General features: G+C 38.9%; 1 long non-coding RNA gene across 1 annotated transcript; it reads left to right on the top strand.

Annotated features, from left to right (window-relative positions):
• The first annotated feature begins 15952 nt into the window (after positions 1-15952).
• LOC149170018 (uncharacterized) lies at positions 15953-17031 on the top strand. Its single transcript, XR_016259843.1, has 2 exons — positions 15953-16340; positions 16417-17031. It is a non-coding gene; the product is annotated as an uncharacterized LOC149170018 (long non-coding RNA).
• Positions 17032-20847: the final 3816 nt, after the last annotated feature.

Genomic DNA, 20847 nt, shown 5'->3' with positions numbered 1-20847 from the left:
CAGCCTAACACGCTTTATCTATCTATTTGGTAAACTGTCTCACTCTAGGTTGTGTCTCTTTGCCGATCGTATTTGTGCTTTCAATTTCTTTGACAGATACTAATTGTGGTGGGGGGGTACAATTGTGAGATTGTTAAGTTAGATAAGTACTTGATAAATTTCTTGATTCTCACTGTTTGGATGATTTTCATTAGGATTTACAACTTCTGGCTGATTTCTTTGATCATCTTCATTATTCCAAACATTGAGTATGTCTGAATAATGTCGTGATGTTTGCTGAAGTAATTCTCTCACAATGGGACTTGTTATAGATACAGTCAGAATCTGTTGAATAACAGGACCAAAGTCATTAATTTCCATTACGTTTACTTGCCCTCTAGGACTTACGAGTAGACTATTGTTCTCTATTGGAGTAGGCAATGGAAATCCTCTCAAATTGTTTGATGAGTCTCGTGCATCTTTGCTCACATGCCCATGATTTTAAATTCTCATTCTCTGGTATTCTTCTCTTATTTTATCTCATTGTTGTTGTCATTTGTCCCTTTCTATTTTCTGAATATTGTTTGAATGTTGTTATTTTTTATTATAGTTGCAAGTACTTTCTTTATGTTTTTTTCTAGTAGACGATTATCTTCCTTCAATATTTATGAATCTCAAGTACTTCTCCAAGTTTACTCCTTTATTTTTCTTTTCTTTATTTCTCACAACACGTTACCTCCTCATGTCATCCTGACTTAGTGTCAAGGAGTGAGGGAGTACTTAACAACCTATTGTAGTGGCTACAACCACCCTCCAAAATTTTTCCTTAGCCTATTTTGGAGCCTCCCTACCAACCTTACACAGCACTTTGTCTTGGTTCATTAAGTACTCAAGCTTCAGTGCTTTCCTTGCACAAAGGTAGCATGTCGAACACATTTGATCCATTCCCCTCACAAGTTTCTTACCTGGACTTGGTCCATCTACAGGCTGAGCAGCTTCCCCTTGAAAACTGCACAATCCTAGAGGGAAACCAACCTTTCCCTCCAAGAATTTCGCAGTCCTCTCTGACAACCTGCTGGCCTTCTAAATTGCACAATCCTGCCAGCCAACCCTCCTAGCAGGAATTGTGCAAATTTTCCCATCAATAGGTAATTCAGCCTAGGATTTGTGCAAATCTGGGAAGCAGTTAGCTGTTGGGCCCAGAAATTGAGCAATCCCCTTGGGCAGTCAGCCCAGCTTACAGTTAGGAATGCGCATTTTTCCCAAGCAGTTGAGCACCAGCATGCATGGACAGTCTGGTTGACCAGTTCCACCTGGGACTGAGGAAATTTGACTTGCATGCATGCATGAATTGATATTCTTGGAATAGCAAGAGGCAACATGAAAAAGGTATCACATGATTCAGGGAGCTATTTTTAGCAGTTGAAGGTTACATGCAAAGTTGTTTTAGAAGTTTCCCTCCAAGTGTCGCTTTTTCCTAGATTTGTGACATGTGCGTCTTAAGACCAAACTTATTTATTCGACACATCAGATCTCATTCATTCACATTGACCTTGGAGCTCTGACATCCCACAGCATATCCATGACTCTTCGACACATTTGGCTCAGCTATTCACGAGTAAGTGGCCTCAACTTGTCTTTTTCATCATTTTTGTCATTTTTTGTGTATTCGCTTGTGTGAGTGTTGTTTGCTTGATTTCTTTGAATGCCTGCTATCGTTTACATACATTATATTTTTCCTAGCTTTGTTTCGATTTTCGTTGCTATCTCACTGTTGTCTCATGCATGAAACTGTTTTGCACAGATGTTTTCCCAACCGGCGAATGGCCTCACCCACACGCATGTTGATTTATTTGCTCAATATTCCATTAATGTTTTGCATGCATTACTTGTCACTTCTACTATCACTTAGTGTCGCCATGCATCTCATAGACTTACTTGCTTTCAGTTGCCTGTCGATGAGTCGAGCCAACCTTGACCCGGTCTCTACCTTCACCAATGCTGCATTACGCAATATGGAGAAGGAAGGCTCACCTTCCTATCCTTATTTGAAAATTTTGGCACAACACTAACCTCCTGGAAAGAATTGCGCATTTCTAGAGGTCAGGGGCTGCTTGGCCCAAAAATTTGCACAAAATTGTCCCTGGGCCAGCAGCCTTTCCCAACTGGAATCACACATTATGCAATCCCAGTAGCCAACTGCCTAACTAGATTACACATTTTGTAGACCCAGCAGCCAGTTCAGTATCCCAGTCAATCCAGACTAACTTTTGTGCAGTTCTGGTAGCCAATCACTTAGCCTCCCAGTGAAATTTGCGCAATATTGCTCATCAGTTTCCTAGGTATGTGTTGTGACCTCCCCCAATTTTCTTTGTTTTCACTAACATATTTCTTGCCATGCATGCTGCTTGTTTCCAGATCTTTAAGGTGTTCATCTATCTCAATGGATTCCAAGAGAATAGGATCCCGGGACACTGATGGTGTTGCAGTTGGAACAGCAGTTGAATAGGTGTCCTCTAGCATGTCGATCTATGAAGATATGAAGTTGTATCTAGACAAGGACATCAAACTGAAGTGGAAAGAGGTGAATGAAACATTCGCAGGTAATTTTGGGGAAGGCCTCGAAGACCATCAGGTGTACGTGAACATTCATAAGTCTGGCTTATACCGGATTGCATGTAGATACCCCACGTTCCCATGTGCGTATATGATTCATTGGATCGTCTCTCACACTAACCCCGAGACGATGACCTTGAGAAGTGTTAGTGGGACAAAGCTTGCAACCTTCTAGGCATGAGACTACGATGAGATGTATCAAATGGACGAGCCCATGACTAGCATGATCCCTCCGTTCAACTTGCCCAACAGCAGAGGCCGCTCCTGAGATATTCTAAAGGGTTAGGTAAAGGATCCATCTTGTTTCAAGATGACCCCTAACTAGATCTATAAGATGAAGATATTGAGGAAGGCATAACAATACTTGGTCATATTCGCATGTCGACTGAGTGGCCAAGCAAGCACTAAGACCTTCCATCAGAGTTGGGAGGTCGCGTTGGACCAACTGGCTAGATAAGGAAGACCGTGCAACTGGTCCAGCATACTAGCTCATCAGCTAAAGGAGAAAGTCACAAAAGCTTGATAGTCACACAAAGGCATGCATGCAGAGATTTATACGTCTGCCTACATTCTAGATGTGGTCTGTGCCCGACATGAGTTCCTGGGCTTAGAGAGGGCATGGTCACCGGTAGATACTGTTGTGAGCACATATTTCAAGCTATTCTTTGAGTGCAACTTCATAGGAGTGATCAAATGGATGTCCGACCATCTTGTCGCCCCAATGTACAGGTTGATATTCAAATAGGATCCACTTGTAGAACAAGCATCTATGGCTATTCAACATAAGAGGCAGCAACACAAAAAGAGAATTGCACAAAGGCAAAGGGATCAGAAGAGAATAGAAGAAGCATAGAAGAAGTTGCATGAGCTGAGGGAGCAACTTCGGAAAGAACAAGAGTTATGCCAACATGAGAAGGAAGCATAGAAGCAACGGATTCAAAAGGGGGTGCATCACGTAAAGATAGACGAAGCAACACCCATACAAGTAGTTGATTCTTCTGAACAGCTAGCATCAAGTGAACAGGGTGAACCCTCGCAGGGGCAAGAATTTTCTCATGAGAAAGAGCAGGCTTTTGAATAGTTGGATGCAGACATGGAGCAGCAGGAGTTGGAACAGGATACTGACCTCATGCCTCACCATAGAGAGGTCGAATCACCCACTGCAATGTATCCAGATGATGAGTAAGTCTACAATGACCAAGGATGCACTGAAATCCTTGGTGATCAGCCAGAAGCAGAGATGCGCGACAGCTCCTTTGATGAATCTCAACCTAGAGTAATGCACCCTGACAGAGTACCAACTCCGGAGGACCAAACATCCCTTGTGCAAGTTGAAGAACAAGTGATTGTGACCAATGTGCACAAGGACCTAGCTGCTTTGGCTGATGCAACTAGAGTGTACGTTGAAGCCACTAGCTCCAGTGTTCACTTCCTCATAGCTGAAAATGAGCGAATGGCGAAGGAACTACAAGCGGCCAAGCAGGGAGGAGACATGGTGACAATGTCCACCCGAGATGAACTGAAGAAGGCAATACTGGAGGAAGTATCATCCTTGGATACGTTATGCGAGCATTGTACTCCAAGTTCAGGACCATGCATCAAGCAGTCGTTTATCTTCACGGATGGCAGCATCCATGTGTGAGAAGAGATTGCATATTGAAGAACATAGATGATGTCATTGATAGCATGCGAGCATGGATGATGAAGTATAAAGGATCCTCACTTCATTTACCCAAGATGATGAAGGCTAATGTGGTTAAGTTGTAAGAATTTATCTGGAGTCAGATCCGAAACTATGAGGACCTACCACATCTCATCACTAGCATACAGGCTTCCCATGCATGAGTATTCAAGAGCATGGATGATATTGTGCACACATATGAGATTCCATCACTTGGGACCCTCACCCAAGTGAAGACCAACTCGTACTTCGACAAGTTGATGTGCGTCGCCACCAATCCAGACTTTCCTATCAGTGCAGACATCATGCGCAAGTATGTTGCTAGTCCAGCCACATTGAGGACATTGTTGCATATTATTTCAGATGAGTTGGACAGAGGAGCCCAAGTAATGTACCTAGATTCCATGGAGGCAAGGTTCAGGTTCCAGACGGATGTCACAACAGAACACATGGACACTATCAGATACTACCAATCTTGGCTCCAATATGTTACTGTTGATTAGCATGAAGATGTCGAGCAGTTGGACTTCTATAGTTGTCTAAGTTAGAGTGGTGTCTAGTTTGGCTTGTTCAAGCCATTGTTCACATGGGTACATGTTCTTTGTATTGTTGAGTCATGTCAAGTGTAAGTCAAGTCTCAAGAGTGAATGTAATAGTCATAGAGTAGGTGAAGATTCATGAGGGTAATTGAATGGTCACAAAGGGGAATGTCAAGGGTCACCCCACCCTTTGCTATAAATAGTCCCTCATAACTCATTGTATAGGCTTTTTGGCCAGCCAAGCTTCTACTAAGACTATCTTGAAGAAGGCTTGGATAGTATTGTAATGCGTCTTGGCTTCTCCACTTCACAAAGCTCGTACATCTCTTTGCAGGAGTAGGCGGATGTGCTGTAACGTTCCACTGATGGGGCTAGCAGGTTTACATGGTGTATTGTATGATTGTGACTTACACTTCTTTATATAATAAAAGCCAACACATTTTCATGCATATCTTGTTACTGTAGTTGGACTACTTCGATTTCCTTAATGATATATGTTGTTTAACTTATATACTTGTATATGAACTGATGTGTATGCAATTATATGAATCTTGTTATTAAGTGTTGCATATGTTGTTAATGTTGTCACCGCCCGTGTCGACTACTCTACCAGACATCAAACAGACCTTTCTCTAAAACTTATTATATCAAGCATCACACTCATCTCAAACTTATCTATGAGTGTTGTTCATGTTATCTTACCTTGTATGTTGTGACTGTCACATCTGTGTCGACTCCTCTACTAGAAGTTGTGCATGTCCTTTGTGTTGTGTGTTCCTAGCCGATTTGGGACTAATCCCTTTCAACTTGGAAATCACCTTCACCTTCCTCTCCCTTTGAAGTGTTGGAACCTCTCATACTCATTCCTTAACTCACTGCATCAGTCACACCCTTTCTAGTGACATAGTTATCTTACTTGCCTCTGTGCGACATCACGGTCAAGGCATTACCTTACGACTCACTGTTGGGACTCCTACACCAAATGATCTAAGGTCTAATTGGGACTTCTTACCGGGGAGATCCACTTGACATGTTGGCGGGTCCAGCAGCAGCAACACAACCATATTTATTTTCTTAAGAAGTAATCCCAAATTTATTTTATGTCTTTGCAGTGGGAATCTAAGAAATTGTGATAGTCAGTTTTCCACTTCTATGAGAAGTATGTATTCAAGTTTGCAACGGAATTTGGTATTTGAGAATATGACCTGCACCCTTGTCAAGGAGGAACTTATGTAAAGGGATGGGAATCAAGCAAAAGAAGTTGTCATGCAAATCATCAAATAATCTAGCTTTGACACAATCGATATAAATTTGTTCTTCTATTTCTCTTTCTTCATAGAAACCATCCAAAATTGACTCGACCCACTCATGTAATTTTTCTCGACCACCATCTGACAGCTTCAATAAAATTCAAGCATTAGATTCACTATGAGGTTTTTCATGAGAAACTTAATCAAGGAATCTTTTATTTCTATCGGGGTGCTTTCGATAACTACTCATGCACTTCAGTGAAAAAATCAGCTTTGGCTTCTGCTAAAGATAATCTATTTATCCATGCATATTTCTTCAGTTAGTTATTTATTTTTGTCTCCCACCACAACTGTATCTCTTCCAATGTTAACAATTATGCTTGCATTTTCATGACTCAAATCCAAACTACAGATAATAGACACAATGTTGTAATCTAGGGAAAAGTGTGCATGGTTACCAGTAGCACAGACATCAAGTATTCACATATAAAAACACATAATATAAAGAAGGAGAAGATATATAAGTAGTGGAGAACTAGCAGAAGCACACTTTTTATTATTTCTCTTAAAATCCAAGTACAAATGATACATTGATACATAGACAAACATTTATAGCATCTCAGGATAGTTACGGCAATCTAACTGTCTGACAAAAATCTTAACTAACTTGAATTTAGTTAGCTTAACATTTATCTTTACATTATATGTTTTCCAACTCGTTTAGGCTAGTTGACTGAGTGGACTAGCCCCTTCACCAACTACATACAACACTCATCACCTTCACTCTAGCTATGAATATCATAGGAGTTTCCAACGACAGTTCTATCTCCATATACACTTTCAAGTTCCATACATATTTGATCTCCTTTCATCTTTCTTCTTTGTTGGTGCATCGCTTCTAGCACCAACCATCCACACCTCAATCCCCAAGGTGCAGCTCGTCCATTTTTCCATAGCCTTAGGAACTATATGTAGAACTTTCGAAACATAAAATAAAAATTTACCAAGAGTATTAACAATTAAATTAACCAACAACAATAATAAAACATCATGCAAATGTAGCAACACAATCTTTTCACTGGGAAAATCCCAACTTTTAGGAAATACTCAGCTTAACATAAATCCAATAGTCTCCTTGGCGAGAACCCTGGCGAAGCTAGCCTTCACTGCTCACATCCCTTAGCACATTACAATGAAGTCTTCCCAGTCTTTTAAGGCTCCATCACATGCAATCCATGGGAAACCAAAAACCATGGGCCCAACACCACTACTATGACCCGCTCAATCTTTGACTCTTTCCCCAAGTCAATTTTACGTAACAGACACATTCTATAGATCTGGAGGAGGAGAAAGATGTTCCATTGAGTTCTATGAGGAGGCTGAAGTGGGTAAAATAGGCCTTAAAAGATGTTCAAGAGTGTGTGGAGGCACCTAATAGAACCTTTAGGAAAAGTAGACCACCAGTGATATTTTCCATTTTTTTGGCCTTGTCAAGTAAGATTAATGAGTCTAAACCTTCCACTTTCAAGGAGGCTACAAATGAGAAGTTCTAAAGAGATGCCATGCTAGAGAAGTATATCTCCATGAGGAATTAGTGTGGGATAGTGTCAATGCTCGGGGTAAATTATTTGGTTACTTCTAGGTGGATCCTTAAGATCAAGCTTATAGTTGATGTCAGTTTAGAGAAGTATAAAGTGAGGCTCATGACGATAGGGTTCTCCTATAAGGGGGGATTGGACAATGAGGAGAAAACTGCTACTATTTCCAAATATGCATCTATTAGGGTGGTTATATATATTTCTTCAGAGATGAAATGGAGGATACATCATATGGATGTGAAGATTGTCTTCCACAATTGGGTGATTTAGGAAGAAGTGTATATTAAGTGGTCTCAAGGCTTTGAGGTGCATGTGATAAATTATCATGTATGAAGGCTGAAGAAGTCCCTTTATGGGTTTAAGTAAGCTCCACATGCATGGTACACTAGCATTTATGGATATCTTCCTTGTTTGGGCTTCACTAAGAGTGAAGAAGATTCTACCTTTTACTATGTGTTTGTAGATAGTGAACCACTTATATTGGTCCTATATGTTGATGATCTCTTCTTGATGGGATCAAACATGATCATAATGATGAGAAAGAAAGCCCTTGCTTTAGATTTTGAGATGAAGGAAATTAGTTTGACACATTAATTTTTGCCATTAGAGGTGTGGCAACATCCATGGGAGATTTTCCCAGGGCAGGGCAAGTATGCAGTTGAAATCTTGAGGTGATTTCATATGGAGGATACAAGCTGATGTCTACACCTATGACCACCACCAACTTGAAGAAGCTAACTACTTTTGAGGGATAGTTGGTGGACCCCACACTATAAAAGTAGGTCATTGGGTCCTTGATGTATCTAGTCAACACTAGGCCATATATTTTTTTTTTATGAACAAGCTTTGCTAATTCACGATGGAGCTAAGATGAGTTCATTGGGCGGTAGTGAAGCATGTGTTGAGATGCCTTTGAGGTACAAGGGACTTTGGAATGAGATATGTTAGATCGGATGGAGTAGATTTGTAGTGGTGCATAGATTTTGATTGGAATGGGAAAGTTATGGATAGAAAATCCACGTTTGGATGTTGTGTCAGCTTAGGATTAGCCATGATATTGTGGTATAGAAAGAAATAATGGTTACTGGAACTTAGCTCAATAGAGGTGTTTAGTCAATTTAGTATGTCCTAAATTGCTACATTAATTATCAATCCGGGAGTCGTAAACTGATGAAGTGAGGTGCACTATATGTGCAAGACAACCTCTTTCTTACTTTTTATTGTTTTCAATTTTATTTTGTTTTGGGGTTTTATCTTTGTTTATCTCCTAATGCGAGTGGAAATCCTATTCCTAAGTTTTAAGAATACTTTAGAAGGCAAGTATGCATATAGATTTTAGACAATTATGTCCCTTATGATAACTTCCGGAGCTTAACACTTCAAAGGATCTCAAAACATACTAGTGATAAGAGTAGTATTTGAACAAGAATGTAAATGTGCAACTATTCAAATTTAAAAAATGATGAACTACTGATCATGAAATCACTGTCTTTGCTGCTCATCTAAATACAAAAATAAAAGTTAAACTATTGCACTCAAACAAACCAAAAATTGCAGACTAATGAAAATAAGATCAATTCATTTCACTTATAGTCTGATAGCTCGCCAAGTAGCTTTTCGGGATTAAGCCATGGCTCTGGAGATAACGTCAATAACATGAGGAATTGATATCTAAATTACCTACTTGCAAATGAAAGTAAAATCAAGTCACTTCACTTATAGTCTGATAGCTCGCCAAGTAGCTTTTCAGGGTTAAGCCATGGCTCTGGAGATAACATCAATAACATGAAGAATCTGATATCTAATTGTAAAAATGAAAGTAAAATCAAATCACTTCATTCATAATCCGATAGCTCGCTAAGTAGCTTTTCGGGGTTAAGCCATGGCTCTGGAGATAACATCAATGACATGAGGAATTTGATATCTAAACTAACTAACAACAACAAATAAATAAGACTGAAATCAAAGCATAACTGAAATTGAAAAGCTAAGAAAACAAAGTCAGCAGAGAGACCAATCACATGTCACTATTTGATGCAAAAATTATATGAAAATGCTCGAGCGTAACCTATCCTGAAACACACTGATCAATGTTATCAAAAATATAAAGTGCTGGAAAATCATGTACAGGAATGAAATGTTAACATCATAAATGAATTAGGAAATACATGCACAAATGAACAAGCTATGAAAATTTTACAATGGAAATAGGAAAATGATACATGAAGACTTTACAGAAATAAAGAAACAAAACCTTAGCCAGCAGTGGCCCTCTGCACGGCCTTGGTTAACACGATGTCAATCCGAAATTATGCTCACACAGTCATAAGAAACAGGGTCTTTTATATTGCAAAACAGAGGAAGGATCCTCTCGTTACAACAGCAAGACCAATGTTACGGCAACAGTATATAAACTAATAGCAAGACTATATCAAAAACTAGCTACATGCATTTGCAAATGCGTTATTTATAGAGGAAATTACATAACTATTTTTCCTATAAAACACCTTCAGTAGAGGACACGTAAAAAGACAAAACCCACGAACTTAGCGTCTTGGTTTCCATGATCATTCAATCTACCAAATGGTGGATGTTGGATTTGTGTCATGGAGGTTGTCTACAGCTGTCAAAATGGATCCAAGGATCTAGGAACGGTCTCGGACCTTTCACGTGTTGAAAACAGAGACCTGTTTGTTGTAGAACTCCTCGTTTGACCATCGTTTGACCAAGGCTTTCCTTTACGAATTTGGCTGAACTGATAGGACCTGGTCCATGTCCAGATCATTCCCGAACTGCCCACGTGCCTCGTTTTACTTGCCAACACCTGTAACCTAGAGATTAATAAAAACAGCTGCGGAATCATGGGTCAGCTACGGAAAGTGGCTGCATTCCGCATCTTATGAACAAAATCTAAGTCAAATAGCAAACACAAAAATATAGTTAGAAAACCACTTAAATGCACTCTTATGATCAATATGTAATGATCTTTGATAGCTTATGAGGCACTGGTGAGGGGAAAAAGGTCTAGGAAAGTATGTAGAAGAGAGGTTTCAGGGCTCAACATACCCACACTGTGAAGGTGTTGCATGTCCTCGTGCAACCAAAACTGTGACCATTTTCCCTTCAGTTCATGTGTTCTGAGACCTCTGCTAATACATCCAGCCTTCTTTTCTTCTTCCTTGGTACCACTGTCATTCTAGGCTTCCTCATTAGGCACCTGTATTTAAGGTTGATAATTGCCCTGCTCAACCTCCTGCTCTTTTTCTTCAATTTCCTATTTTTCTTCTGCCACAGCTCAAAATGCAACATGGTGTTGTCGTGGATAATTTTATCCAACCCGCTCAGTTCTTTCAATGTTTCATTTTCTCTTTTGATGTGTCTATTCAGGACTTCCAGTTCAAAAACTTCCTGCTTTAGTGATTGGATTAAAGCTTCCTGGGCTGTATTAGGCTAGGTAGATGAAGTGCCTTGATCTATTGCAGTCTTCTCCAATGATTCAATGAAATCATACATTTCTTGTTGGGTTGGATCTATCTCAGGTGTAGCCTTTCTTGGGCTAACCCCAAAATCTGGTTAAGAAGGACTGATCTCAATATTTGGTTGAGAAAGAGGAGAATGTTGTGGGCTATGGCCAGGAGGGATTACTGGAGACTGTTTCGGTGTTTCCTCTCCTAAGTCTATGAAGTGGGCCCCTTTAATTTGTACTTTCTTCAGTTTACCTTTAAGTCTGGAGCTCCTCCTTAGATTCTGTGAGCTGGTGTCTCCTTTCTCTACACTCTGTTTTTCTTTCCCTTTTCCCTTTACTGTAGCTGCTTGTTCCTTAAGGTAAATTAGTCTTTCAGAAAGTATTTGATCCTCTTCTGAGGAAGGTTATGGGGTTTGATAGACAGCTTCAATATTTCTTTTCCCCTTTAGTTTTTCTTGCTTCCTAACCTTAGTTCTTTCCTTCCTACTTTCAGACAGCTTCTCTTCCTTACTAGTTTCTTTAGCTATGTTAGTAGGAGTATCCTGAATGTTCACACTTGTTTTCCTTCTCCTACTTTTCCTTGCTGAGTTACTTTCAGGTGTTTCAGGTGGGTCTTGAAATAAGTTTCTAATCAAGAACTATTCCCAGGTGTCCTTTCTTTCCTTCAATTGTTTTTCAATCAGAATTTTAAAAAGGTCGTGATGGTAAAGGTGATGCTCTACGTCATTCAGATTCTTTTGTACGGTTGTGGACATCTTTTTCAGGCTACTCAATAGGAAATAAGGCAAATTGATGGCTTGATTTTCTAGAAAATTCATTAGTAACCTGATGTGGTACATGTACATGGACCCAAATTGTCCTTCACATGTAATAAACTTATGAATTATCAGTAATAAACTAATCCACTTTTTCTCTAGAGTAGAGACAGGGATTCCACGTTTGAAAATGGTTATATCCATGCCTGGATTGCGCAAGATAATCCTCCAAGCCCTCTCATCAAAGTCTTTGTTTTTGAACCACCGTTTCCCCTCCTGTGGAAGCCCCGTTGCTGCCGCAATGGATGCCTCTGTGACTGAAAATTTGAGATCTCCAACCTCAACTTCCACGCCGTTAAAATACCTTGCAAATGTCTTCATGACTTCTTTATTGTGACTTTTGAATTTCTGGATGAATTGAAGTGACCATGCCTTCCTTACTATGCTTTTTAACTGTGGGTTTCAGTCGAAATTAAGCAATGTTGTTTTAGCGTTTGGGAGATCAGGGCACTAAAAAATGAGGTTTAGTTCAGAGTTCACCTAGAAGGGTGGTTTAGCCCTTGGGGGTCCTATAACACCTAATAGGGAAGTCATTAAGGGTTTTGGTTTGTTGATTCCACTTCCTTAAGGTGATCTAGGAGGTTGAATCATATCATAGTAGCCCTCATCTCTTGTTTACCCTAGGAAAGCCAGTGAAAGTTGGTAAATGTGGGAGGAGGCATTACAAGTATCTAGTCCTAAAAATGTGGCACAAATCTCGCAACCGCTAGTCATAATTGCATGTATGAAGGCTTATGTGTGCAGTTGGAGCCTTCCAACTACATGCACAGTGAGTTAAGGTTGTGGTTAGGAGGTAAAGCTTGTGAAAAGTAGTTCTAGCTCATGATCTAATCATCCGAGGTTGTTTGTTGGTTTCTAGGTGATATGGTGTTCCTGAGGGTTATCAACAAGTTTCCAGTTTGTAGACCCCACTTCCATAACTGGAACTTAGAGGTTGAGTCATGTCATATTAACACTTAGCTTCACGTTTACCCTAGAGAGCTTGTAAAAGCGGGTAAATGTGGGAGGACGTGTTACAACCATCCTTATGTTTGATGAGGATCAATAATTTTGATACGTGGCTTTGTCCCTTCCAAGATATTTTGACTACTACAAAGGATATATAACTCATTCCACTCCCATAGATAACCTATTGTCATGACCCCATGATGATCGCACCAATTAGAACACCGAGGGCATGCAACCCTAACAAGTTTTCGTTGCAAGGCACACAACTACTTGCTTCCAGACTATGCCTCTAGCCTATGTGTCTCTTAGTGAAGCTACTATCAACTTTGTGGAATTAACTTTTCAAGTAACTTCAACACAATAGCCCTTCAATTTTTCTTTCAACAAACAATCTATTTTTCCAATTCACTTTGTTTACTTTATTAGCGTACACTACTATTATCTTTAGCATTCATTTAAACTTCATTTATTAACCAACAGTTCTACAATGTCCGAGTATAACAATGCACAATAATATAACAACAACATACATGGGAGGGGAAACTCCCAACAATAAATTTCCCTTCTTTTATTAAACTTCAAATATAGTTTACAACTTCAAATATACAAAGTCATACATTGGACCTATTGAAATATGTAACTAGGTTCGATCTTTATAATGACATATGTATTTATGATTTTATGTATTTGATGTAGTGAGATTTATTATTATTATTATTGTTATTCTTAAGGCATGGGTTTCATGCTCACAATTTTTTTTTTAGGTCAAAGCACCCATTGAGTGCTTATAGGGCTTGTTATTTAGTCTACAAGTCAATTGAGTCATTGTCATGTATTGAAGACCCATTTGGGCATGTTACATATTGTAAAGAAAAAATTATTGGAGTCAAAAGGCCCTCCAAGACCTTGTCATGTTGCAAAGATCAAGTTGGCCTAAAAGGTGCAATTTGACCTAGTAGAAGGCCTATATAAAGGAGACTTCGACCTCACTTGGAAGGCACATTCACTCAAGTATCAAGAAGTTCGATCTAGCTAAAATAAGAAGCCTAATACATAGCAAAGGAAAGGGAAGGAAGAGCAAAGTGCTTTTGGACAGTTTTTGGGTTATTCCTCTCCACACGTGCGAAAGAACTAGGGCACCAATTGCAACAGAAAAGGCTGAATTGCAGAAGTCGAGTTAGGGAATCAAGAAGGACACCTTGCAAGTCGAGTTCTCGAGGAGAGAGAATCAAGTCAAGCAAAGAAGAAATAAGGGAGAATCTACCATTATGTTTCCACATGTGCAAACGTTAGGGTTTTTGCAAAAGAATTTGCTAGGCATATTGAAGTTGCAGAAGAATTTGTTGGGCAGGTCGAAGTTGCAGAAGAATTTGCTGGGCAGGTCGAAGTTGCAGAAGAATTTGTTGGGGGGTCGAAGTTGCAGAAGAATATACTGGGATCAAAATTGCAGAAGTTGTTGGAAAGCATAAAATATTTTACTTGGTATTGGAGGGTCTTGGTCAAGGGCCATAGGTCTTGGAATTCGTCAATTGAAGTTTTATAAGAAAAGAATAATTCTTGTGGGTTTTCCTCTTAGTTGGAGAGGTTTGGCCCTGTCTGATTGCCTATATCTTATGTCCTTTGTCTTATTGTTCTTTATGGTTTGGTCGCTGTTTGATGAATAATAATCAAGTAAAAGAAGAAGAAAATCAAGTAAAAATACATCACAAGCAGTTATCAAAGGAAGAGAAATCACCTAATCTAGCTGCCCATAGATTTATCAACAGGACCAAGCCCCTGTCGACTTCCTTTCACAAGGTAGAATAACTTCAAAATCCTAACAGCCAAGTTTGGGTCGAACCCCACAGGTTCACTGCCACAACACTTAGGCAAAACTTCAACACGTATGCATGATAGTTGAATTATGGGCAGTCCAAGGCTTCACCCTTACAAACTAGTAGAAACCCAATGGAAATTTGCACGATCTGCCTTAGCTCGCTCAAGGAAAGCACATATCCTGACCTACACCTTTTCCTTATCACATTGTTCCTTGCCTTCTTCGTTTCTACTTCAAATTCACTTATCTTATGATTTGCGATCTTCATTGATTTCCTTCTTCCCATCGCACGACTTCTCATTTATATCCATTGCGCCCGTTGGTTGGGGTGGTCATGCCACTCGTGCTAACCCCCACTCTACTGTTAAGCTGACTGAACACTTGCCTAAACACCCCTCAGTTTGGTTCCTTCATGCACACAACACCCCCTCGCCCCTCGTCACATGGGCGTGTCACCAAGTGCCCCACGTTCGTGCAGACGTGCCTTAGGCGTACACCTTCACTTGCAGCGTCGTTGGTTCACCTTCGTCGCACGCCAATCATTTTGGCATGTTTGCTTGTTCATTGTGTGCCTTGCACAAAACATCGCCGCCTATGCCCATTCGCCAAGTATGTACATCCATTGTTCCACCACTGCCCATTCCATCACATGATACCTTCGACGATCCACATTGTCTTTTTCGATGGGCGCACTCGCCTTCATGCGACGCCCCCTGCCCAAACTCACCATCTCATGTCTAACTGAACTTATCCAATTTCCCTTCACGTGCACGCTTCCATCACAACACCCATGTCATCCCTCGCACAACATGACCAAGTTGCCCTTTGCTTCCGCTCATGCACGATATAAGTCCAAGTCAACCTAGGCCAACTTGAGCGTCCTCAAGCCAAGGGCCTAACACCTACCATAATGTCTAAAGATGTGTAATGGAAGGTTGTGACACACCATTCATCCCTAAATTGCTATCAATCCTTCATTACATGCCACCATAAACCACTACCACCAAAGCACCATCCACCATTGCATTGTGTTGTTCACAACTTCTCCCATCTTACCCTCTCCCTTACACACTATCCAAGGACTGAATCACAAAATTTTATGATAAAATTTCTCATTGATAAAATGAATATTTTCTACTAAATTTCTTTCCATAAGAATTTCCAAAAACATTTAATGAGTCTATCCTACATATGAGGTGGACATTAAAATAAAAGTCAACTTCTTCCGCGAAGCGCCCGTCAAACTCCAACGTCGGCACTCGGGGGGATCACATGGTCATCGGTTCAATGAACTCCTTTTGGTTTAGGTGTTGTTCTGTTTTGTACCTATCAACCCTCAACAAAAAGTTCCACAGAACTACCCCTTTTGAATATAGGTATTGGGCACCAAAGAAGTCTTAAAGAGTTGGATCGGAGTAAATCTGATCAATCTGGAGAACCCAAAGCAACAGAAGAAGCAGGTCCGCTCAAGTGAAAACCATCTGTAAGAGGTCCAGGGTTGTGATAATTCATTCAGTCTAAGCGGGATATAATGCATCATCATTACCACCACCAGCACGCTCCACACATGGCGGTTCGTCATGGGCAGCCTCACATTCACAGGCAGAATAATCCTCATCAATTCCAATTCAGGTTTTTCCCTTTCACTTTCACTGCCCTCTCCATCTTGGTTATATTTATTTTGATGAAGTTTTGGTGGAAACAAAAGCCTGCAGGAGGTTAGATTTGCCACATTACCATCACTCCATCTCACCATTTTGGTGGGTTACAAGTTTCTCAGATCTGCCAAGATCAGCCGTTGTCCATAGGTGTACATTCCATTGACAGTGTGCTTCTCTTTATGGAGTTTCCAGAAGTCTTCTGTAAAGGATCATAACTTCTACTCATGTATCCGTCAAGATACAACTATTGTGAAGAATGTTGCAGGTAAGTACAAAAAGCAAAGCAATACCCAGCTAGTTAGATTTGTAAGTTTGCTTCCGTTTGAGCCCACTTATGGGTTTTGTCCATTATCTATCTTTGTATATAGATTCAATAAGTTTCTTTGACACGAGAGTTTGCATGCTCTGTTCCTAAAGTAAACTCGCTGTTTTGTTACACGAGAAATTCTATTGAATCCAGGATTAGATAAGATATGCAAACATAAATCCCACATGTACAACCAACACTACTAACTAGAACTGTTAACTGGGATCTATCTTAATCCCTTGCATTACAGTACTTGAGGTTACATGATCTACAGATTGTAAATTATAATCAACACAATCATTTTTCAGTGTTAATTTTGAGGATTGGAAACATTTCTTGGTCCTTTACAATTGCACATCTTGTATGTTAAGGATTGTATATGCTTGACCTGAAAAGTGTAATTTCCATTTGTGAATTGAATAATAGAAAGGTCTTTCAATTAGATGGGTGCCTGAAACAGAAATTTTATTTCCAGAAGACTTATGAATGTGATAACTTGGGGCTGTCATATGCCCATGTAACGACAGAAAAAAAATAAAAGAATTTCGATGAAGCAAAAGAGCATGGCAGCGCTTGTAGGTTTGCTTATGCATCGGAATTTCTAACAAAGTGAAATCGGTCATATTATTGGCAATTGCATAGGGGGAATCGAGCTCATATATCTCAGGTCTAGATTATTTTTTACAAACTCCAACCTTATTAAGTTTGGCAAAATTCCCCTAAAAACCAGGTTAATATTGCTACTATCTTTAACAGAATGTTATAATAATAATAGTTTATTTTTAAGGTTACAGCCAAGCCAGACACCAAGTTGGTGTATGATGCCTTTTGTTTGTGAGACAAGCGACCGCCTTTGTGCAATGATTTCATATTACTTTGACAATATAAAAGCAGGTTCTACATTCTTCACTGATGCTAAGGTGCTTTCCTGCCAAAGTTATCTATGACATGGTTTGATGCTAAGGTGCTTTCCTGCCAAAGTTATCTATGACATGGTTTCTTTCTGTATCTAGGGGAATTATAGTCATAGACAGACAACCTTCTGTTGTGGAGAGGAAAATTTGCAGCCATACAACTGTTGTTTTATGGCCGGCATTGTTGACGTGCTGATCATGTTTACACTGAGTTGTTTGTATGCCATCTACCAAAAGTTGATAATCTCAGTGTAAACTGCATAAACTATCAAAAGGCCTCTACAGTTTAAGTTGCTATCCATATTTGAGTTGCATAAGCTCAAACATTACCTTCAGCTTACGGGTTTGTTGCATTTGACTTGGTAAAGCTAGATAAGATACTTTCAATAAACTTATAGCAGCAAAGGTTTATATTTCCTTCCAGGGAACCATCCACGTTCAAAAGAAAATATGGGTAACTGGATGAGTTGAGGATAAATTCGATAAATTCATCATATTTCTTTTGACAATCGTCATGTGATGGCACTGGCATATTCCAAGAAATATTTCTCAGGATTGAGACAGTACTAGGTTTCAAAGAACTTTGGAGGAAATTTGCTAACATTCATCAATTCCTTTTTCCTTTCTTTACACATGGAAGGATGTTCACAGAGCTTGATTGGATGGTGAAGTAGTGTTTCATAGTTCATACACACCAAAAATCAAATTCCAATTCCTTTATAACATGCTTTGAACGTAGTGCAAGCTGGTTATCTCGTTGTAATAATTCATGATCGGGAAATGACACAAGCATTGCAATCCAACCTGGCTAGAATAAATGAGCTTTGGGTACATATAATTTAGTTCAATTCCAATTCATTTCCTTTCCAGATAACCCAAAACTACAGGAAAACGGAGTATACATATTTGAAAATAAAAAGATCATACTAAAAAAGCTGCCTTTATAACTCGTGACAATCAGCCAGTAGGTAGCAGGTAAACAGAAGCCTTAGCATTTACATTGGTACAAATATTTTAGTCTCTGGAAATATGTTGCAGTGAACCTAAGAGAAGAACTTTAATAGAAGAAGAGACTTAATTCTAACATTGACAATGACTTTCTTGCTAATCCTTTTTTAGGTGGCGGGTGGGGAGTGCGTCTAAATGTTCTAAGTGGACATTCCATCTATCATGAAAGATAAAAAGCTAATGAGTGGAGTCTCCACTCAAAACGAAAGATAAAAAGCTAATGAGTGGAGTGTCCACTCAAAACGAAAAGTTGGGAATTTTATAAATTCATACACAATTTCTTCTTAAAAAGGGAGAGAGTTTATCATCATGTTGATTAACACTTTCTTGTTCAACATATCCTCAACAATCAGATTAGAATTACCAATCTCCTCATAGGGCTCTAATTTCAACCTCATTATTGGATAAACAACCGAGGCCTTCTATATGGGAAAAGTTAAATCACCCAGGATTAGAATCACCAATCTCCTGATAGGGCTCAAATTTCAACCTCATTATTGGATAAACAACCCAGGCCTTCCATATAGGAAAAAGGATAAACACCCAATATTCCCATCAGCACCCATCAGTTTCTTTTTAGAAGCACTGTATCTCTAGAAGCCTGGCAAAATAAATTCTACTTCAGGATCTGAAATCTCGGATTTGTAGGTGCTAGTCACTCGAATTTCACAGAAAAATGAAAAGAAGCTTCAGAAAACAACACATAGGATTCCACTTTCTCATTTACCTTCCTCTCTTTTCTTTAAACTTTAAAGATTATCAACAAGAATCTGCTAAGCTAGATCTAATCCCTCAGCCTGGTTCTGACTGTTGACCGATTTAATATCTTTTTAACATCCATCAATTAATATCTTTTTCACTAAACCCTAATAGCGATTTGATTAGATTTCGGAGCATTGAAAACAATCCATATGTATCTATCAATCAAGCTGTTTCTTACTATATCCTCACAATGGTTTATAAGAGTTGGAGTCTATGGAACAATCCATATTTTTTTGAGGATTATGATGTATAGTTCATTATTAGCGTTGAGCTTCTATTTTATCTGGTTCAAAATGATTGACTAGGTTACATTTAGCTGGTTCAAAATGGTTGATTTCGGTCGAAGAGGAAAAAAAATGTTTAGCGGAGCAATTTTTTTTTTGGGTACTTTTCGGAAGTGTTTGCGAGCAGAGCTTTTCCAAAGTTTCTGTGAAGTCCAACTTCATTGTCGAAATCTTACTCTCTGCTTGGCCCAATATCAATGTGACTTAATTCTCATAAAACTGACCAATCCAACCTGCATTGGTTACAAACTTACAAGTACCACGTTCGAGATTCTTTTAATCGAAACTATGTCTAAGACTGCTAAATTCATTTTTCCCAGCAACAATGCCATTTGCAGGATGGTGGAGGAAATTTGATTGAAGCCAACTATCTTTGTTGTTATGGAGTTAGTTACTTTTAAGAGAGGGCCTTCTTAATAATTTGAATGCAATACTACCCTAAATATGTTTGGTAATTTAGGATAGTTTGATCGTGCTGAAAAAATAAGAACAGTGAAAAAATAAGAAAAAGAGTGAAAAAATAAGAACAGTGAAAAAACACAAAATAAAAGTGTTGATTTGTTTTTTTTAATAAAGGAATTATTGGTTTAGTCCTATAAAGGCTAATTGATTTTTATGTGCCCATTATCCAAAAGTTTAATTGTATCTCCATGTAATTAAGTGAACTTTTTTTAATCTTACTCTTTAATAAAAAAATGTCAAAATAAAATAGCAGAGGAAAAATTAATTAACTAGAGTTTATTAGGGAAATCAGAGATGGAATTTGACGAGCATTTTATCCGGAATTACGGATGGAATTGTGTTCATTAGGGAAATCAGAGATGGAATTTGACGGGCATTTTACCCGGAATTAGAGATGGAATTTGACAAGCATTTTACCCGTATTTGACGTCTAAAATTTCTGGATGCCGTCTTTTCGAACGTGGTTGGAAACGTGGAAACATACTTTTTGACTTGCAGTAATTTTCTCCCAACATTATTAAATCATATTTATTTTCACTCTGAATTTTGTAGTACTGTATTTTTATTTGTATTAATAATACAGATCTGAGATGAGTTGCAACTTGATCTGAATTTTGTAGTACTGTATGTTTATTTGTATTAATAATACAGATCTGAGATGAGTTGCAGCTTGATCTGAATTTTGTAATACTGTATGTTTATTTGTATTAATAATACAGATCTGAGATGAGTTGCAACTTG

This window comes from Pinus tabuliformis, chromosome 4_2, assembly GCF_031772625.1.
Source record: "Pinus tabuliformis cultivar Carrire ecotype Pingquan chromosome 4_2, CPIR1, whole genome shotgun sequence".
Lineage (NCBI taxonomy): Eukaryota > Viridiplantae > Streptophyta > Pinopsida > Pinales > Pinaceae > Pinus > Pinus tabuliformis.
Note: the sequence above shows the minus strand (reverse complement) of the source record. Positions and strands in the feature narration are given on the sequence as shown.